General features: G+C 44.7%; 1 pseudogene; it reads right to left on the reverse strand.

Moving 5' to 3' along the window:
• LOC143387209 (teneurin-4-like) overlaps positions 1-20,998 on the reverse strand; it is a 266,697-nt pseudogene that overhangs the window by 52,298 nt on the left and 193,401 nt on the right.

Genomic DNA, 20,998 nt, shown 5'->3' on the forward strand with positions numbered 1-20,998 from the left:
CATATTTATAGAGATGAATGAGGTGCTCCCAGGAGACTGGAGTTTGTGCCTGGTTCTGCTCCTAACCAGCTGATCACAGATCTTGCACAGTCTCCACACTTTAACTGCCCTGCAGCCCAATGGGGAGATTGACCTCAGTGACTGGGAAGCTTCCTCCCAACTTATGTTGTTTTCATTCCAGATCATTCTTCCCCCACCTGCTTATTGTCACAGCTTCCAAACTGGCTACCTCTTGCCTTACAGCCTGCAGCCTGAGAGGGTTTTGGCTTTTATGGGTCACACGAATCTTCTCTCAAGCTGCCACTTGTTAGCTTTGCCAAAGCTATCAAATGGATTGCTTCAATTTTTGATGTCGTCGAATGAATTGCTTTTCCACTTTAAAGTTGGTGCTTTTTTAGGTTTCAGGAAATCCTTTCCTGAAAGGTGAACTAGAAAGGTGAGGATCGAACTCAGTGCCTCACATATGCTAGGCGAGTGCTCTACCTCTGAGCCACAACTCCAGTCCTATTTTGGCTTTTCTTTATTTTTTATTTTTATGTGGTTCTGAGGATTGAACCCAGTGCCTCACATATGCTAGGTGAGACCTCTACCGCTGAGCCCTATTTTGGCTTTTCTGACACATGTGGCCAAGGCTAATTTTAATCACCACTCACAGATCAGCTAATGAATTCCTGCCTCAGCTCTGTGGGCTCCATTTACCTGTTTCTGTGCCAACACCACACAGTTTTAGATGTTACCGTTTTCTAGTTTAACTTAATACCTGGTAAACTCATTTTCTGTGTTCTTATTTTAAAGATTGCCTTAGCTATTTATAAACCTTCATTTCATTATAAATTTTATAATTAGTTTGTCAACTTCTCCTTAAAACATGCTGTGGTTTTGACAGGCATGCACTGTACTTTTCAGCAGAAGGTACGTGACAGGGTTACCATGTTTAGTTGTCCTACCCTGAAAGAGTCGGATTGAGTTATTATTGGAAGTGCAGATGTGATCATGGCACTTGCCTGCTTGAAACCTCTCAGAGGCTTGACATTTGCCTCTGGTTGAAGTCCAAAGTCCTAATCTACCCTGGGCTCCAGCTGCTCAGCCCCCAGCTTTGGCTTTGGCTACTCTTTCCTTCATCTCATTCTCTGCTCAAATCACAGTGGACCTTCTTCTCTCCAAGTACTCTTCTTGGAGGCTTCAGCTCTTCCACAGGTACTGTGCCCTCTGCTGGAATGTTCACCTTTTTGAGACCCAGAGTTATCTTGCAGACCTCTGAGACTCAGGCCAGGGATCTTCTCCCCAGGGATGCCCTGAATCACCAAGTGCTGTGTTCTTCGTGTGCTTCCATGGTGTCCTGCACCTCCCACTGTGATGGCATGGCCAGTGCACAGCAATGCAACTACCTGGTGAGTATTTGTCTCTGACCATGTAAAGTCTTGAAGCCTCTTATTTCTGTATCCCTGGTGCCTAGCACAGTGATAGGCTGAGAGCAGGTACCCAAGCAATATTTGTTGACTGAGCTTTCTGTTGAACTGATTGCACAGGAACCCATGTAATTCAAAGTGTGTACTTTTTTCTTTGGAGGGCCCAGGGAATAGGACGCAAGGTGACAACCTGGCCTGGCTCAAGGAATTCTATTATTCCACTCACCACTTTGGATGTTGAGGGCATGATGTTTATCCAGGCTCCATCCTCCAAGCTTGGATGCATCGATTTCATAGCCCTGCAGCACTGCTGTTCTTTTTTCCCATAGGATCAGATCTGGGCAGGATTCGTACTCATAACCCACAGAAACTGTAGGGACCAAAACGAGCAAAATGCATGGGTGAGCAAAGTCCCTCTTTGGTCTTTAGACTTGTAGGCAAGGCCCTCTGCTTGTCTTTTGCAGAAGGAGGAGGAGGAAGAGGAGGAGGAGGAGGAGGGAGAGGAAGAGAAGGAGGAAGAGGAGGAAGAGGAGGAGGAGGAAGAGGAGGAGGAGGGAGAGGAGGAGGATAAGGAGGAGGGAGAGGAGGAGGAAGAAGAGGAGGAGGATAAGGAGGAAGGAGAAGAGGAGGAGGGGGGAGGAGGAGGAGACAACAATGACAAAAAGGATCATGTTTCTAACCTGGGAAATAGAACTATGTGAAATACTGATCCAATACTGACATAGTGATGCCAAGTTTTCAAAATCTTTTTTCCTTTTTGATGAACAGTTGAACACGACTGGGAAAGTTAAACAAATGTACTGAATACTGTCAAAAGACCATGGTGAATCAATTCCAGGGAAGTCATTTTCAATAAGGAAAATACTTTATGCACAAATGTCTTCACTGCAGCATTATTTATAATGTTGGAAATTTGAATTAATCTAAAGGTCTGAAAGAGGTGAGGGACTGAGCAAACCTACGCATGTCCAATCCAGGAATATTACACAGCCCATGGAAACTATGCCTGTGAAGACACATGGTGACATGGGGACGCTCGTGGAGTAATGCTCACTTAAAAAGACTGGCCTTCTTCAGTAATCTATGTGTGCCAAGAAAATAAAGATACACAAGAATAAAGAAAGCAAATTCAAATATTAAAAAGTAGTTGTATTTATTCATGGGATCACATGACTTTTTCTATCTTTGTCTATTTCCCAAATTTTTACAGGGAAGAAATCTGGACTTGTTTGTAATGAATACATGGAAAATAAGCTCAGTTGGGGAACTTTGGAAGCCAAAAGTTGCTTCAAGCTTTCCAAACTTGCAAATGCTTTGGCTTAACTTTTGTTTCATAAATCCAGGCCCCTCAGTAGGTACTTGGGATGAAGGCTAAGTACAGCAGGCTCCTTGAGTCTGGGTGTGTAAAGGCCCTGTCGGTGTCCTTGTGAAGGAAACCAGCAGAGACAGAAATGTTATTTCTTCCAAGTGTCTTTCTGAATAGGCACTATTTTCCAGTGGACAATTTCCTACCTTATGTTTAAGACAGGAATTAACAACTGGGCAGCCCCTTACAGTTTCTTGTATGTACCATAAAGATGGCTGACCAACTATGGTAATGGGGAACAGGCTGGCGATGTCCCTGTCACCTCTTCCCTATGACCCCGAGTCACAGTACCTCCTACTGTTCACCTGTGACCTCAGAAAAGTGAGCCCATGCCTGAAATTTCACTGTGCAGACCCTTCTTTTTTAATTGACTGTGAGTACTAAATATGATCATTTCAACTGAAAGATGTTTTTTTTTTTTCCTGAAAAGACAATAGATGTGGCGTGATCTACAAACGGGACTGCGAAGAGTGAAAGATGCCATGTTTGCTCCCAGTGTTCCTTTGTGGGACAGGTGGGAATGCAAACTGTAGTGAAGACCTGGAATAAATCTAGCTCTGCTCATTACCAGCTGTGGCTCCTTGGGAAGTCACCTCACTTCTCTGGTTTCAGCCTCCTCATACAGGATTTCTGACTGGGGAGGCAGTTGTAAGGATTCACTGGATGCTAATGCACAGGGGGGCATCTTGCCCAGAGCTGGTGCTTGGGACAGTCTCTTATGTACTTCATGCTCCTGCCTTCCCTTCTGTCCTCCCTCCTTCCTACCTTCCCTTTATTCCTTTCTAAACACAACATGGCTTCTCTGTTTCCTTATCCTACCTTGGCTAGGCAAAGGGAATGAGACTGGAGTATGGTTCAAGGTGAGAAGTTACTCCCTAAGGGCTTGGAGGATCAGCCCTGAGTGTTAGGACTGCTAATGACCCGCTCTGAGCCCTTTCTGGGACCCTACACTGACCCAGAAGCTGGAAGAAGTATAGCCTGCCGCTGGAAGCTCAAGCTCTCAGTGGGGCTGCTAGGTAAGGCCAGAACCAGCTTCTGCTTTATATTGACAAACAGACAGCAATAATAATGACAGAAAAACAACTTCTCTGATTGGGAATAAAGTCATGAGGCCCAAAATGCCTTTCTGATGAAGGGACTATCTTAGTTCCTGTGCCTCAAAATGTGGAAGCAGCCCAGTTTCTTGGCTCCCCTTCTTTAAGGGTTAGGTTGAGGCAGGATGGCTGTGGGGTGGCCAGGCAAAGCCCACAGGCTGGGCCTTTGTGGCACACGGCATCTTTTAGCTCATCACAGTGCTTTTTGAGGGCTGTTTGGGTTTTGTAGCCATTTTTAATGTGGAATTTCCCACATTTAGGTCTTTCAATACATTCTTCAATGTCATGGATGGTCACTGAGAGGCCTTAAAGGGCAATTAAGACTTTTTTTGATCTGAGAAGAAGGGAGGAAAAAATAGTCAAGAAGGTGACAAGAGTCACTCTGGGGGGAGGCGGGGGCGTTCTGCAGCAGGCGGCTTACCGAAGGCTTCTGAGAGCCCAAGCACCTTCTGGTTGTAGACGTCTGTCTTGTCCCACATGAAATAGTAGGACAGGTTGGGAGCTGCAGCAAACCACTTCCTGAAGAGGCGGCCCTCCACCACCACCATGAGGTGGACCTTCATGAGGTTAAAGGGGATGGTGGGGTGGGTGAGGCTGATCCTCAGGACAGATTTGTAGCCTGGGGTGCGGCTGCTCAGGTAGCTCAGCCTCATCTTGCAACCAGAGATGGCGATTTCCTCTTGCAGAGCCTAGAAAGCAAGATAGATCACAGTTGGGGATGGTCACTGGATCACTCAAGGGAAGGAGGACAGCCATGGCCCATGGATTCTGGTGTTCAAGAGGCAGAGGATGAAATAGAGTGGAAGACGGTGGGCAAGGGGAGGAGGAGGAAGAAAAGAGAAGAGGGGAGAATGGAAGGTGAGAAGAGCCAGGAGGAGAAAGGGGGAAAAAAGGAAGAGAAAGGAGAAAAGAAATTGAGGGAGGAGAAAGGAAACCTGAAGACCGGTCTCTGGCCGGCCAGCTCTTATGTGGCATATCCCTGCATGAGCCACCACACCTCGATGAGCTTTGGCTCCTCCTCTGTAACATGGATGGCAACACGGCATCCCATTATTGAGAGAAACACACAAGATAATGCTTAGGAGACCCGTAGCAGCAGGCTGCCTCTCACGAGCTGTGCCATCCTAAAAGACTCATGGAGGCTCTGCAGCCCAGTTTCCTCCCTGGATTAGCACAGGGCTGAGCAAGGTCATGGATACAAAGTGGCCAGCACCTCAATGTTGGGTAGGACAATGGTGCAGTGGGTGTCAGCAGAGCTGAAAGTGGGGGATCCTAAGAAGAGAGATCTTCCTCTCAGACTAATGTGGACAGCTGCTTGAGCAAGAAGGAAAGCTTCTCAAAATTTCCTTAAAATGAGATCTGTTTCAAATGGTGTTACTTTCCAGGAAAGTACACGGAGACTATGTGAGGCTGACCAAACAAATGACCAGGCAGAGATGAGAGCTGAGGGTACAGCTTGGCAAGGATCAATGCCGAGGCCTCTGCTCACCCCCAGAGAGGCTGGATTGGCAGCATGGGGTCTCAGTACATATGGGATCCCCACAATGCTCCCGTGACAGATGAATGGAGTGTTGGGGAAGGCAGTGCTTTTTCTGCTGGGTGCTGTGGGCCCAGCCCAAGGTAGAAGAGTCAGTGGATGCCAGATAATCAGGTATGTGGCCAAAGTGGAGGACTTTCGTTTGCTTGTGGGCTCTCTCTCATTAAAACATTGAACACTGAATCAATCAAGGCTGGCATGTCCATTCAAGGGACAATGAGTATTTTACCTTGTGTGCACAGATAAGCTGGGCCTTTTTCTGTCCATCCCATAGACAGGTGGGAACATTTGTCCCAACCCTGCTCTCCAGGATACAGGGAATTGTAGGGGTTGGCCTTAACCCATGACAGTCTTCCGAAGTCACAGCTTGTAAGGCAAAGCAGGTGGTACACCTTGGTGAAGCATAGGCAGGAGCCAGAGCTATCCCCACGCTCTCATACACAACACCCTTCCTGAGTGTACCCTTTACATTTTGCACCTGCCAGCACTTGCAAAGGCTAACCAATGACTAAACTGGAAAAACCCTGGAGTTTGTTTTCATGTTTTTCGTGAGTCTGACAATAAGCAAGGTTTGTGCCCCAACTGGCCCTGTAGGCAGCTGGCTCAGAGAGCAGTGTAAAGAGGGTGTGACCTTGAACCTCATTTGTTCCAAAGTCCCTGCTCCTGGGAAAAATGTCTAGCTGGAGCAGAGCCAGGGTTGAGTAACAAATTAGTTCTCTCCAGCAAGTTCTGTCTCCACTGACAACCATTTCATAGAAAGGTCAGCCTGGTCATTGAGACAGGAGACAGGTGCTGAATCTCTGAAAAGGAGTGAGCTTGCAACCTGTGTGTGCAATGAGACTTTTGCAATGGTTGTATTTCCTTCTTGTGGGCCGGCATTGGAAGCCACTCAACAGGGTACGCACAGAGAGATGTGTTTGCTCAGCCAGGCGTGAAATACACACATAAATGTATAAACTCTCTGCTCTGCAGCACCAGGGCCATCCATTAACATGCACAGCACCAGAGTTCTCATTAGGCAGGCCAGGAGACCAGGGCTCCTCCTGGACTTCTGGTTGATACATCTCCCCTTCCTCAGGCCTTTCTTTCTGCCCCTGGAAACCAGCCTGGGGATGGTAGAGGACATTCAACTCAGGGGTTCTTTGTCAAGCCATGAATCCATCTTGATTTCTATCAGATTAAAATGCATTTTTCCCAATTACTTTCTTTTAATGATAATTAAGTAAAACACTTGCGTGTATAGATTTGAGCCAAAGCAATCCTTAATTGGCGTGAAGGCAGCGTGTGTTAAGTAATCTTAATAATAATAATAGCTAAAATTTATTGAGCACTTACTAGGTGTCAGATGTGCTAAGTACCTCATACACATTCTTCTCATTTAATCTTTATTATAATGCTTGCTATTTGGGATCCCGTGGCTTATTCCTCGTGGTTCAACCTATTATTATAAATACTCTCAACAGAAATACTGAGAGAGGGGACACCCTGCAGGCTCTGGTAAAGGAAAGCAGACTGAGCTGGATGACAGGGGAAAGGGAGAGGGTATTTACTGTAGCCAGAGCCAGGTAGGTTGCAGGTGCTCAGGTGCTTTCAGTGTGTAGGAAAGGTGGCCCGCATGTCCTGACATCATGCCTATCAGGGAGTTTGGCAGCTGGATTCAACAAGATGGGCTGAGAGGGTCTGACCCAGACTCCAGAGAAGTACAGTCTCTGAGATCTCCTAAATGATATGCAGCCAGGAAAGCCGGGTACCTGAATTTCTGGCACAATGGGGCCTTTCTCTGCACAGGAGCTGGCAAAGGACATCAACGGGGATGGAAACACAATGGGGTTGGGGCGGGCGAAGTTGCTCAGGTCGCAGCTGGGAATCTCATTCTCTTCATGCCGCATGATGATGGTTTCCATGACAAAGAAGCGATCCCAGGGCAGCCAAAGGGTGTGCTCCTGTGTGATGAAAGGCGCCCGCTCAAACCGCAGGATGATGGAGACACCACCATTTGTGACCAAGTCAAAGCTGTGTGGAGGGAGGGAGGGTGGGGGAGAGGAGGGGGGAGCAGGAAAACCAGGAGGATGGGGAGGAGAAAGAGGAGAAAAAATTACACAAAGGGTCTGAGCACTCAGTGAGGAGGCTTAACACCTAAAGACTTGTCTGCAGCCACAGTGGTGACAGTGACTCCAGAGGCCTTTGTGGTTGCTGTGTTGTCAAGTGACTCACCATAGAAAATTTACCGGAGGCAGATTAGCTACTATTAAAAGAGCCAGTCTTCAGGGCACAGGATATTAACAAATCTGCTGCTGTGGTGCTCCTGGCACGTTGGCCTTTTACCTGGGTCAGAGCTGAAGCCCGATAAAAAGTCAGCAGAACAAGCTCTGACTCAGTTGTTGGGAACCCTAAGCCTCTTCCTGGTTCTGACATGAACTACTGTGCAGCCTCAAGTAAGTCATTTAGCTTCTCTGATCCTCAGTTTTCTCATGGTAAAATGCAAAGGTTCAAGTGGATTATTCTTAAGTCACTCAGATTCTGTGACTCTGAATGACTCTGTGACTCTACAGCAATTTTGGCTCTGATTACGATATATTATTCAACAAAGGCCTTTTCAATTCCAAATAGCTGAACACTTTAGAGACAATAAAATTAGAATCACAGCATTTTATAACTAAAAGGGGGCCAGAAGACTGAGTGGCACTGTCAGTTGAGATGAGATCACCATGACACGGCTATGAGAGCTGATAGCCCAGCCTGTACACAGCTCCTGTGGATGGTAGATAGGTCTAAGCAGCACCTGCCTTCCTAGTGCTTGTTCCCTTCTCACTTGGTGGTTGCAATTCAACCTGGATTCACCTGTGCAGTTGGTTTGAGAGACCCAGGGTCGGATCTCACCTTTAGTCTGATAAACCCACTTTATGGGATTGGGCCTGTTCCTCCAGCTTGCTTTCCCTTCCCCTAGAAGCTACAAGGGTTTTATGCTCGACTGCCCTGATCTAGTGCCCAATCCTGCTCTTGGTACGTGGCACTCCCAGATTCACATCCCTAGGTTCCAAAGACGTCTATCCTGTCTATCTATCCTCTGCAGGAACTTTCCACCCACTTTTCCTGATTTCTATGCCACACTTGGGAAGAAGAAGTCAGGCTCCACCTCCTTCAATTCGTAATGACAGAGAAACACCAGGGAAGGAACTCATTTTGGACCAAGAGTTCAGGTGGTGGGTCTCCATGGTTTTGGGGAAATATCCAGAGAGTGACTTTTCTGTTACAGAACTAAATAGCATCTGTGCTTTGACAGAACATTTTAAACTATCAAACAGAATTTTGGCCAGCATCAAAAGCTCTCTTCATGAGAGTCTGAGCGTGGGGAGAAAGAAAAGACAAACATGAGAAGGCACATTCTCAAGACTGTGAGCAGGCTGGGGCATCTGGCTCGCCAGCCGCTGAGTGCAATGGGCTGGGGCCAGGCCCACTTGTTGGTGGGAAAACCTTGTTATGGATAAGAATGTGACTCCGACCCCAAAGAGAAGGCCTGCCTGGTTCTCAGACAAAGCCCAGACAGCTCAGGGCTGCCTGAGCATTGCTACACACTCCGTGGGTGAGTTATGCTCCCTTTCCAAGCCTCTATTTCCTCATCTGTAAAATGAAGCTGATGACCATAATCACTTGGCAGCATTATTAATTTGAGAGATGAGTGATAGATGGGAAAAGAACAGGGCCCCACACATTTCCTGGGTGTCATGCTCTATATAATCCCATTTTTCAATTCAATGAGCCTGAGCTGTTCCTCCTGTCTGCGATTCTTTCAGTTTTTCTTCATGACTCCTATTTTCCATTTCTTTAATGATCTCTTTGGCTAACTTCTCTGCTACTGTTTTGTTTATGAGCTCCTGTTAATCCTGAAATCTGGTCTATTAGCATGTGTGCAGGGGTGGGGAACTGCCGCAGGTGTCATGGTGCCTGTCTGGAAAGTGGGGATCACAGACACATCAGTCCCCAGGGTTATAGTGCACTTGTATGTACTCTTATATCCAGACTGTATCTCTGGCCTTATGGTTTCTCCAAGGATATGAGAGTTAAGAGAGAAGGTGGGTCAAGGAAGCGAGGAGAGAAACAGGCAAGATGCAACCAGCTCACATGTAACAAATGAAGTCTCAGACATTATGGGGACAGTGTATGACGACTTCCTCATACAGTATGCAATGTCTACAACAGGAAGTAAACTTAAGCCCCACAATGCATTGGTAGGAACTGCTCAGAAACACAATCTCTAAGTGGCAGTTATACTGGTCACTAAGCCATAACATAGGAAGCTGATGCAGGGACTATCCCTCTGGGGCCTCCATACCTTTAAAGGACAGCCCAAAGGTGCCAGAGAGTGAGTTTTCCCCAAGGGCCACCATGTTTATGCCAGACCCTGTATGTTTTTTGGACCTACCCTAGACAATCCTAGCAGGGTGCAAGGACTGATGATCTGTCACCCCATGAGTGACTGACAATTTCATGGCAAAAAAGAACAGTCCTCCAGGCTCCTTTTTGATGACTGTTTCCCAGCAGGTAATCATGTAGTGAGAACACCTGTTGCCTAGGAGGCTCACATGAGCCATTTCCATAAAGCCGAGAGCCCCAAACCAGCAGGCAGTGAGGGCAGTGCATAATGGAGACTCCTTTGCACTGTAGCGGGAGTCTGCACTGATGTGCTTCCTGGTTGGAATGTATGCAGGGCAGGGAGTGGTGGCCTGGCCTAGCCAGTTACCCCTGGGGGCTGGCCATGAACCTCTTCCAGCTGGGCCCCTTCCCATTTGCAGGGAGGTGGGGAGGCTCCCATGCCAAGCTTGCCAGCCCTGTCTAAGAGGCACACATGTCTACAAACAGATGAGCCTCTACTTCATTAGCACCTCGGCCGGGACATGCTCACATCTGATATTGGATTAAAGAGATGCTAAAATCAATCAGGCTGGAGCATAATTTCCAACACAGAGTGAAAATCAACCTTATGGGCCCACAGTTAGTCAGATGGAATGCCACCACCTGATTTTATTAAAAATAGAGGACTTGTCACCACTGACAGCCTAAATATTCCACTTTGCTCCTCCTTCCCTTTTCTCCAAAATATTCTCATTGCCTATCCTGTCACCATCACCTCCTTATTATTCAATAATTTGTAATTTTAGTATCAGTTATATTTATTATAGACTTACTATGTGTCAGACCTTAAATATAGCAATTAATCTGAGTGGAGCAGGGAACTAAGATTTACTTATTTATTTTTATTTTTTGGTACTGGGGATTGAACCCAGGGGCACTCAACCACTGAACCGCAGCCCCAGCCCTTTTTGCATTTTATTTACAGATAGAGTCTCACTGAGTTGCTTAGGACCTTGCTAGGTTGCTGGGTCTGGCTTTGAACTCATGATCCTTTTGCCTTTGCCTCCTGAGCTGCCGGGACTATAGGCTTGTACCACCGCACCCGGCCAGAACTAAGATTTATTAAACACCTATAATGTGCCAGGTGTTTCCCCATCCATGATATCATCTAGTCCCCACAACCATTTTGAGAGATGGATAACATTGGGACCATTTAACCGCTGGAGAAGTGCAGGCTTAGAGAGGTAAGGAGATCTGTCCAAGAACACACATGTAATGGGGGAGAGCTAAGGTTGTTAAGGAAGATTTACTTCATTCTGCTGATAGTTCTTGGAGGAATTTAAGGTTAGAAGGTTATTACCTAAATGGCTTCCATAGACCTGAGCAGTTGTAGATGGAAACCACACAAGAGGAATAACTAAGACTTCTGGAGCTGTGTGGTCTGTGGGAAGTAGTCCACATGATGAGAGTATTTCATACCATAATTCATGGAGCAGGATAATATGGATAAGGTACCCTATATTTAGTTTGAGGTTCACATGAGAAGAAATTGCTTATTTTATGGCCAAGGAGTCATAGGCTAGAGTCAGGCATAAGGTCATACCCTTGCTATACTATGACCAGTAAATTGCAGAGACATTTGAATTCAGGCCTTTTGGATCCAAGTCCAATCCTCTTTCTATGTGGCAAACCATGAGAATAAGGCCTTCACTCTTCCTGGCCCATAAAAGGTCTCCTACCTGCCATCTTGCCTGCTGATTGTATACCCAAAGAGCGGGTTATTGATGAAACTGATGTTCACACCAACAAGTGGGGTCCCATCTGATGTCATTACTTGACCACGGATGACACATGCATGCCTGTGGGAAAAGAAGAGAGAATGACTTGAGGTGCCTTCCATGGTCAGAGTCCTGGCTGGCAGGGAACTTCCAGAGGTCAGAAGACAGACGAATAATCACTCAGATGCATCTTATACCCAGGGGCTCATGGTAGTCACTCCAGATAAACAATAACCTCTTAAAAATATCACCTCAATTTAAGGTATCAAAGTATCCTTGAGAGAACAGCTCTTCAAATAAAACATAAGAATATCGTAATATTCCTAAGAATATCATATTATGCTGTAAGTAGAGAAAGCTGATTCCAGAGGGCAATACAGTGTAGTTATACATATGGATTTGGAGTGAGGGGTTCCAGGTTCAAATGCCAGCTCTGCTGCTTCCTAGCTTTCTGAATTGTGCAGGTATGTGACAATTCTTTGAGCCTGTTTTTTTCATACTTGTAAGCTCCATAAGAAGCAATGGCTATTACTGTCATTAGCTGTCTCATTGGAACTGAATGTACAAGAAAGTGAACAGGATAGAGGGTACTTGCTTTCATCTGGCATTAGTGAGAGAAGGGTAGATGTAGCATTCTGATGGGATGGATTCTGGAACCTGTCATCTCTCCCAGCAATCCACCCTGCCCCATTCTTCCTCTGTATTCTAGTCAGCAAACCGCATGCTTTAACTGAACATCGTGCCAGGCAAATGTTGCTTTGTGCCCCTGTGTCACTATAATGCTCTTCTGTCTGCCTAAAATGTCATTTCTGTAGCCCCTTCCCAACATTCTCATTCCTAAAGACCCACTTCAAGTGATACTTCTTCCCTGAAATCGTTCTTGATGTCCCTAATCAGAACCAGACCCTCTGACCCTCAAAACCTGATACAAACACCTTTAGACCATATACTTTTTTTTTGTCTCCAACAGAACCTGAGCTCTTTGAGGGCAGAGTCAAGTTCTCTTCCTTTCTTTCTCTCTACAGTGCCTGTACTATACCTAACAAGTACTAGGTCACAGTTGGAAAAAAAAAGTGGGTGGGGGGATTGAGCAAATAAGTGGGAAGTAGAACCTTTATACAGATGACTTTTATAAATATCCCAATGTGGAAAACAAAGGAAGAGAAGATCTTCTCTACATGAAGCAGAGGCAAAGGCCTCTTCCTTTGGGTTGGCTCTGAAGATCACTCTGGGAGTCTTAGTGTTTGGAGAAGGGAGCTAGAAAATCATGGGGCTAGTGGAACCTCTTACTTTATAGAAGAGGAAATGAAGAGGTTACGTTATTTGGTCAAAGCCATGTAGGAAGTGGTATCGTACGTTATTTGGTCAAAGCCATGTAGGAAGTGGTATCGTAGCTTGGCATGACTTGGGGCCTTATAACTCTGGGTCCAGTGCTAGACCAACCTATTTGCCATGGGCAATTGGTGGGAATGAATGTGCTGGTTTCTGTCAGCATCCTAAGGATCAGGACACTGCAGACCAGCCCTCGATGACAAGACAAGTCTGAGGAAAAGATGCTCATATTACTGTGCTCAAAAAAAGAGAGAAGGCTTTTTTTCTGGCCAAGGGAAGAACCACTGATGAGGCCCATGGGCATTCACGAAGAAAGATCTCAAACTTTGTCCTTGCCTTATTAGGTACCCACATCTCTACCTTCCTAGAGTGATAAACTTTTCTCTGTTTGATGAGAAAAGCAATTAACACCAGGCTTGTAAGCAGCTGGTCTCACTAGTGTCAGCTTGTCCTTTCTGAAGGCAAGAACAACTACCCACAATGCATCAGGCACCCCACCCCCACCCCACTTCTCTCCCCACAATCTGGTTAAAGCTAATTCAGTCAGTGGTTTCCTTCCGAGGCCCTTGGTCTAAATGCAATTACATGACAAACAAGTTAAGCAGGCGAAACTCAGCAAAGACTTTTAGTCCTGCTCTGAAGGTCTCCCAATATATTTATGTAAAATTATCTCTCTACTAATGGGAAAGATTCATTCCATCAATTGTATTCAGCTGGTACTGAGAGAGGCTTTCTTTAATGGAGGACAATTTAATTTCTTATTGCAGGAACTTTGTCCTTCCAGAGAATTACTAACATATCTTATCCCCTGATGTTGGCTACTAGCCAGCCTTCTCCTGACATACGTATCTTCAGATTCTGCCTAGACAATAATCAGCCCTCTGGGGATGGTTTCCTTTTGGGAGCTACCCTGGCTGCTGCCCCTTATGTACATGCAGGCCAGCATCTTCTGATTTATCTCTCTTTGGGGATTTTCTAATAATTGGAAATCATTAAATCAGCACCATTTTGCTATCATGTAGCCTCAAATTCTGCAAGCCAGAGTAGATGAAATTTTAGCTTAGGCTCCTGTGAATTGCTTTTGGATTCTGGAGAAAATTAAGTCAACTCTATGTACCCCTGTAGACCACAGAGGCATTATGTCAAAACAGGCATTTGGCTCAGGAATCAAGTCCTAGAGAAAAACATTTCCATCCCCCTCTATTTGACCATGATTTTCAGTTGTCAAGAAACCCAAGTTTAACAGAAAGCCTTTCCTGGGACAAAGAAGCTGGAGGTGGGGAAGGTAGTTCTGTAGAGGCCTCTGAAATGTGTCTTGTACCATTTGCTTTTGTCTAGGGAGGTTTGAAGAGATGTGGAGTTTTCCTATGCTTCATGCATTTATTTATTTGATGCTACCAGTGGTATACTGGTAAGTCTGTTTAACAGTAGACTTGGGAGGAAAAAAAAAGAAAGGAAGGAAGGAAGGAAGACAGACAAAAAAGGAAGGAAGGAAGGAAAAAATACAGAAAGGAAGAAAGAAAAACAGTGTGACTTGCAGCATTTGCCCATTGCTGTGGTGTAAATACTCCCATCATGGCTGATTTCAGGCTACCAACAGATGCCACTGAATACAGAGCTGGAGGGAGATGCACAGAAGGCCACTATACAGTATTCCCACCATAGAGATACAAATAAATAGTCCCAAATAACCTCAAAAGCAAAGATAATTATAAAATACAATGAAATATTTAGGAAGTGGCAAAATTTGAGTATTTATAAGCTTTTAGTGTGATTTAATTTTATATGATTTAATTATTAATAGTGACTGGTATAGCAGCCAGTCTAAAGACTTCCTAAGCACTTACTAATCAGTTCTTGTGAGCTGGTAAGAGCTGGCACACTACCAGAGCATTGACCCCACACTTAGGATTAGGTATTTGCTTAGTGTTGAGGATGTGGCTAAGATATAGCTGCTGTTTTATATGTGAGTGTCCATAATAGAAGATCACCTTGTTGAGAAACCACTGAGGTGAGGAGCTAATCGATGTCTCCAAGTCACCTTCCCAGATAGCTCACATGATCCTCTTACCTCTAGTCCCACGTTTGACCTGTTTTATTATCTTTTGGCCACTGTCTTGGCATAACAGTTTGGGGTGCTATTTTCTACTCACCCTTAGAGTCTCTTCTATACCGTTATTACCTCAGTAGGTTGTTATCAAATCTTCCTGGCACAACTAATCACCCTCTCTTCTGGACTTCTCTTTACTTATTAAGTATTTCTCCATTATGTGAGCATCTAGGATTATATCATTCACCTTCACAAAGTTGTCTCATGTGCTTACATGTGAAGTAGATGAGGACTGGGACCTCATCTCCAGTGCCTAGGGTAAGCATGGGATATTGTTTCCTTTTCACTGATAATGATCAAGAAACTGAAACTCAGAAATCTTGCTCAAGGTCACCCAGAGCGAAACTCAATTGTCTGAGCTGCCACTCAAAACTTGGACTTCTTACATCCAAGTCCTTACTGTTAGTACTGTGTCTAGATCTGCAGTTGTTAAAATTCACTTAAAAAACAGAAAACAAAACAAAAAAAGCAGGCACCTATCATGAGATGAGTCAGGTGCCATGTTAGGTGCTAGAGTTATAGAAGTGCATGAATCACAGTCCCCAGTTACTGGTAAAAAGCTCACAAAAGCTTATTTGAAATGCCCTAGTGTAGTTGTCTCCAGCGTCAGGGAGTCAACACATGGGTTTGGCATGTGTCAGGCAGCTGGAATACAAAACAAGCAATTAGGCTAGGTGAACTCTGCCAGGAGGGAGTGTTCATGCCAGGCCAGGGGGGTGTCAAACAACCTGGCATTAGTCCAGCTATGCTCAGAGCCTGACTGAGGTACCCTTGCTGATGGCAAGGAGGGAGAAGATACGCTTGACTGCTTCCTGAGGACAGTAGCCAGGTTTTGTTGGAGATAAGGCCATCACAAAATGGAATCAAGCAAATAAAAAGCCAACTGCCACTGTCACTCAGGAAGAAGACACAGAAGAACACTTCCAAGTTCTGGCCTTGGTATGACCTTGGAGAGTCATCAGAACTCTCTGAATGCCCATTCTCTCATCTGTCAAGAGCACTGAAGTTTTCCCCAACCTGGTATAAAACAAAATCCAATGCCTTCTGGGCTTGGATTTAGAATTAAGAATTTATGATCATTTTAATCTGGTGCTACCTGATCCAGCTCAAGTAGCTCTACTACAAGTAGCTTCAGAATTTTGGTAGAGTTCAATACAATGCTTATAACTCTTTCTGAATTGTTCTCTGTATCTGGATCTTTCTACTTGTTCACTTGAAGACTGCCTGCCCAGCCCTCAGGACCCAGCTGGAGCATTCGTTAAACAGCACACACTTCTGCCCCTTTCTAGGCTACCTTTGCACAAACTGAGTGCTCTCATATAATCAGGACAATCTTTTCTCCCCAGAAGACCCTTGAAGATGGGACCAACCACATCTCCCTCACTGCGCTATTCCTGGCATTGGGCATGATGCTCATTTCTCAGTGGCAAAGGAAAACCTCTGTATCAGGTGTTAGCCTTAGAGGTTTAAATGTGGGATATAGTGTAAGCTCTTAATAGATTATTTACTGAATAAAGAAAGATGTGATGTGTTTCTGTTACTTAAGGTGAAGGTGATGTCAGAGGACTTGAGCTACTTGACCTTGTCAGGGATAGGGTTAAGGGTGTAAGGGCTGGGTCTTTCTGTGTGGTCAGCCCAAACTGCCTCCCAGGGCTAGGAACCCCACCCGGAAGGCTCACTTGGCTTCAGCTAGCATGTTTTATATGACAAACTTTCAAAAAAGGTCAGAAGTCAAGTTAAATTCATGATTCAAGGTATATATTGAATTCTTGTATATATTGTACAATAAGATAAAGAAGAATAAGAGGAGAAAAATTGCAGATTTCATTTTTTGTTGTTGTCATTAAATGAAGGCAGCTAATTAAGCCAAGTCTCATTATCCCCAATGTGGGGTCACCTACAGAAAATTAAATTGAGTAGTGAATATATCATTTATAGTAACTTTTGAAATAAATTTTGTTTTTAGAGCTCTATTCTTTCGATAAAAGTAACAGGTGAAGGACTTATAAATTCTAGATTCCCAACCTATTTTTTTGGGGTGTATGTGTGGGGGGTGTACCAGGGATTGAATTCAGGAGCACTCGACCACTGAGCCGTATTTTGTATTTTTTTTAGAGACAGGGTCTTACTGAGTTGCTTAGTGCCTCGCCATTGCTGAGGCTGGCTTTGAACTTGTGATCCTCCTGTCTCAGCTTCCCTAGCAGCTGGGATTACAGGTCTGCATCACCATGTCAGGCCCCAACCTATTTTTTTTAATTTAATTTATTTTTTTAAATAAATGATGGCAGAATGCATTACAATTCTTATTACACATATAGAGCACAATTTTTCATATCTTTATATATAAAGTATGCTCACGCCAATTCATGTCTTTATACATGTACTTTTTTTGGCATTTAATGCTCCTATCTCATTGAAATATCTGTAGAATTAAAAACTTGGAACTTAATGAGTTAAGCTGGTATTCAGGAGACTAGAAAAATTACTTGAAGTTGAGGTGGCAAATACTAATGGTGATCTTCCTCTGCTTGAAAACATTTGCTACTCCATGCTGTTATTGGTTATGTAAATCACTCCTTTGCATGATATACTTTAAATGGATTTATATGCCTGACTTGTACAAACCCTTAAAATGTTTTCTGTAAACTCCTGCTGATTAAATGGGATTCTTCAAGCTTCCACCACAATTTATCCAAAGTCTTGTAGATTGTTACCTTAGTCCAGATGGGAAGTCCCACTTGACAGCCTGTCAAATTACCAACACTGGGGTGGGGGTGACTCCACTCTCCACTCTGCAGCTTCTAAGAGATCTTCTGACTGGCCTCACAGTTCTCCATGTAATGCTCCAACTCAGTTTCCTGTCCAGCAGCACCTATTTCTGTTTTGTTTTCACTGTATTCTTAGCAGAGGATCCATAAATATTTGTTAAATAACAACAAAAATAATTAGATCCAGTTCCTAGCTTTGAAAAATTCAATATCCTAGAATATACTTTGATTGCCAAGAAATCCTTTCATACTGAACCTGAAGCTAGTAAGAATAAAAATGGTGCTAACAAGTCCTTCCAATATGATGGTAACCAAGACACCCCACAGTTAGGACAGGGGATCAGATTCTGCCCACATTCCCAACTCTTGATTTTCCACTGGAATTGGCTCAGGTTAGACTCCACCAGAAGTTTCCAGGTGACTTGTTGGATACATGGAATACACATTAGAGGGATGCTTACAAAAAAGCTTAGCCCCTCAGACCATTGTGTGTATGTTTCAGAAGAGGAAAGAGGAAATCCACAGATTCCTTCAGATTGATAGGAGGAGTACAACTTTTAAGCAGAGTGGTCTTCAGTGTGACTGAGTCCAGACTCCTCATTTACAATCGAGGAAGTGATCTCTGATCTCTGCAGGGGGTGGGGGTGGGGTGGGGTCAGTACTTCTTTTCATCACCTGTTGAAGCTGGAGCACCCCCAACTCTGCCTTGGAACCCTGACACCACCTAGGGTCACACGATGACAAGATAGCCTAGCAACTTCTAGTGTGCTTAGGGACCATAGGCTATGCCTCCTGGAGAGCCCAGAAGCCATTGCTCTGTGGCTTCCTAGCTTAATGTGGCTACGGAGATCCTGCAGGCATTGAGGGAATGTGAGTTTCCAGGCTGTAGCTCCAGGCACCCAAGCCTGGGGACAACAAGGTGCTGACTGCTGATGCTTTGAGTCTTCTCCCACAGAAAATCTTTAGGAATAATTTCTTTTGGGGGGCAAAGGTGTATATAAGAATTGAGTCCTTAGCTGTTCACAGCACATGTTTCAATGTTTCCAGAGAAGTGAGCCCCTGGTTCTGGCAAGCCTGCAGAGTTAGACCAGGGTGCACTCACATGGCCCCAACATGGTGGGAGGAAGAAGCAGAGGGCATGGGAGGCAAGCAGGGCGGAATCTCTGGCTTCTGCCACAATGCTACACAGAGGTCATATCTCTCCATGTCACAGAACCCCACTATGGGACTCACTCAGCTCACTCTTGATGCCTCTGGGAGGCCAGAGAGGCAGGGGAGTTGTAGGCCCTGACCCTACACCTTCCACTGAGGACATTATTAATGTGAAGCATAGCTCTCCAAATATTTTAACTTATTACTTAAAGTTCATCAGTGTCTGATGGAAATACACTGATTTACAAACACCAGAACTACAGTTTGAGAAATAAAAACTCTCATTTAGGACTCCAGGGTCTTCAGGACTCAGACTAGTTACTAACTTGCTGGGCCAAGGCTCTCTCTAGCCTTCACCTTTCTCTAGACTTTCTTCCACGCAGGACTGATGATCTCAAGGGCCCATTCCCATGGGGCTAGGACATTTGTGTCAATTACCTAACTATGCTTATGCTGCCACTGAAGATTCCCACTTCCTCTCAGTTCTCCTGGTGCCACTAAAACCTACATAAATATGAATGCTGTTGCTGATGCTAATACAAACACTATTGCTATTAGTAATAATGGCCGCTGAGACTTACTGAAAACTTACTGCCCTGATACCTAAATGTTTTTTATATCTCATTTAATCTTTACAACATCTCCTTGATGAATGGATTAGGATACTCATATGATAAAGGAGAAGATAAAGATACAGAGAGATTAAAAGATGTGTTCAAGGCCACACAGCTAGCAAATAGTGAGGCTGGGCTTGAAGCTTAGACTATTGACTCTGAGCTAATTCTCCTCAGCCCGAAGCCTGACTGTATGTTATGTTGTACCGTTAGGACCACCTGGGGAATGTAGGGTGCAGTAGAACCACACTGTATAGATTGTGGAATGAGGATACTGAGCTGGGAGCATGCAGATGCAACAGAGAACAGACACTCAGCATGCGGGCTCTAGTGTCAGTGGAGCAAGGCTTCTCATGCTAGCTCTGCCACTTGCAAGCCATTCTGACCTTGGCCAGGTGATGGAACTTCTCTGTGCCTCAGTATTTATTGCTCTAAAACAAGGGTGAAAAATACCATCCCAGTATCCTATGGCCTGGGGAAGACTTAAGACATATCACTACTTACGAAATTTACAAAGCATTTCAAAAATGCCAGACGCGTAGCACATTCATGGTCAATGTCAGGTGTTATTACTGAGTGGATGCTATGTACCAGCCATTGTATTTCTGGATACCGTATTTTATTTAATCTTCAGAACAACTCGGTAGGGTGGAAATTAGTCACTCCACATTATAGAGGAGGAAACTCAGCCTCCCTTGCCCATGGACTTGATCCAGGTCCTCTCTCTCTAAACCCCAGGTTGTTTCTGTGTCACCACAGCATGCTCTGCTAATGCTTCCTGTGATGGACAGGGGGAAATGCCTAAGTTACAAAACAAACAGGGATTGTAATTTGTTTTTGAAATCAATAAAGGTCTGATCAAGTGACAGAGGAGGAGTTGTGAGCTGCTCATCATGATGATGTGGCAAGTCACTGCCTGAATCCTCAACTGAGTTCATCTGGCTGCTTTATCATCATGGACATTCATTTCAATGTGGGGAGGGATTTTTAAAAAACCAACATGAATAATATATAACGGCTGACATTTTGGAGGAAGCATGATCTCTACCTCCTTCCATCTTCCATCAGGTGATTTATCATTGCCTTTCTTTTCTCTTCTTCTTTTTCTTTTTTTTACACTGATGGGGCGGCCTGTCAGCTCAGCTTGTTCTGAAAATGCAGGAGTGTAATTCAATAATAAACTCACCTAGAGGCCAGCTGTCAGGAAGTTGGTGTTTATTTGAAGTCCATTAGATGATCTCTACTGCTTGGTCTCTCCCAGAGCTTTCAGAAGGCTAAGGCCTGGGGCAGGGGGGATGGGGGTTTGGGATGGGGAAGCAAATGCCCTTTGTAGCTGCTGTGCCACTGGCACTGGTGTATGGGTTGCCTCTGCAGTGGGCCAATAAAAAATGAGATCATAGATGTGATTATTTCTTCCTCCTTTTCATGATTTTTTTTTTCCTCTTGCAAACTCTTGCTTTCAAAGTTCCCAGGAACTTTGTGCCT

This window comes from Callospermophilus lateralis, unplaced genomic scaffold (assembly GCF_048772815.1).
Source record: "Callospermophilus lateralis isolate mCalLat2 unplaced genomic scaffold, mCalLat2.hap1 Scaffold_279, whole genome shotgun sequence".
Lineage (NCBI taxonomy): Eukaryota > Metazoa > Chordata > Mammalia > Rodentia > Sciuridae > Callospermophilus > Callospermophilus lateralis.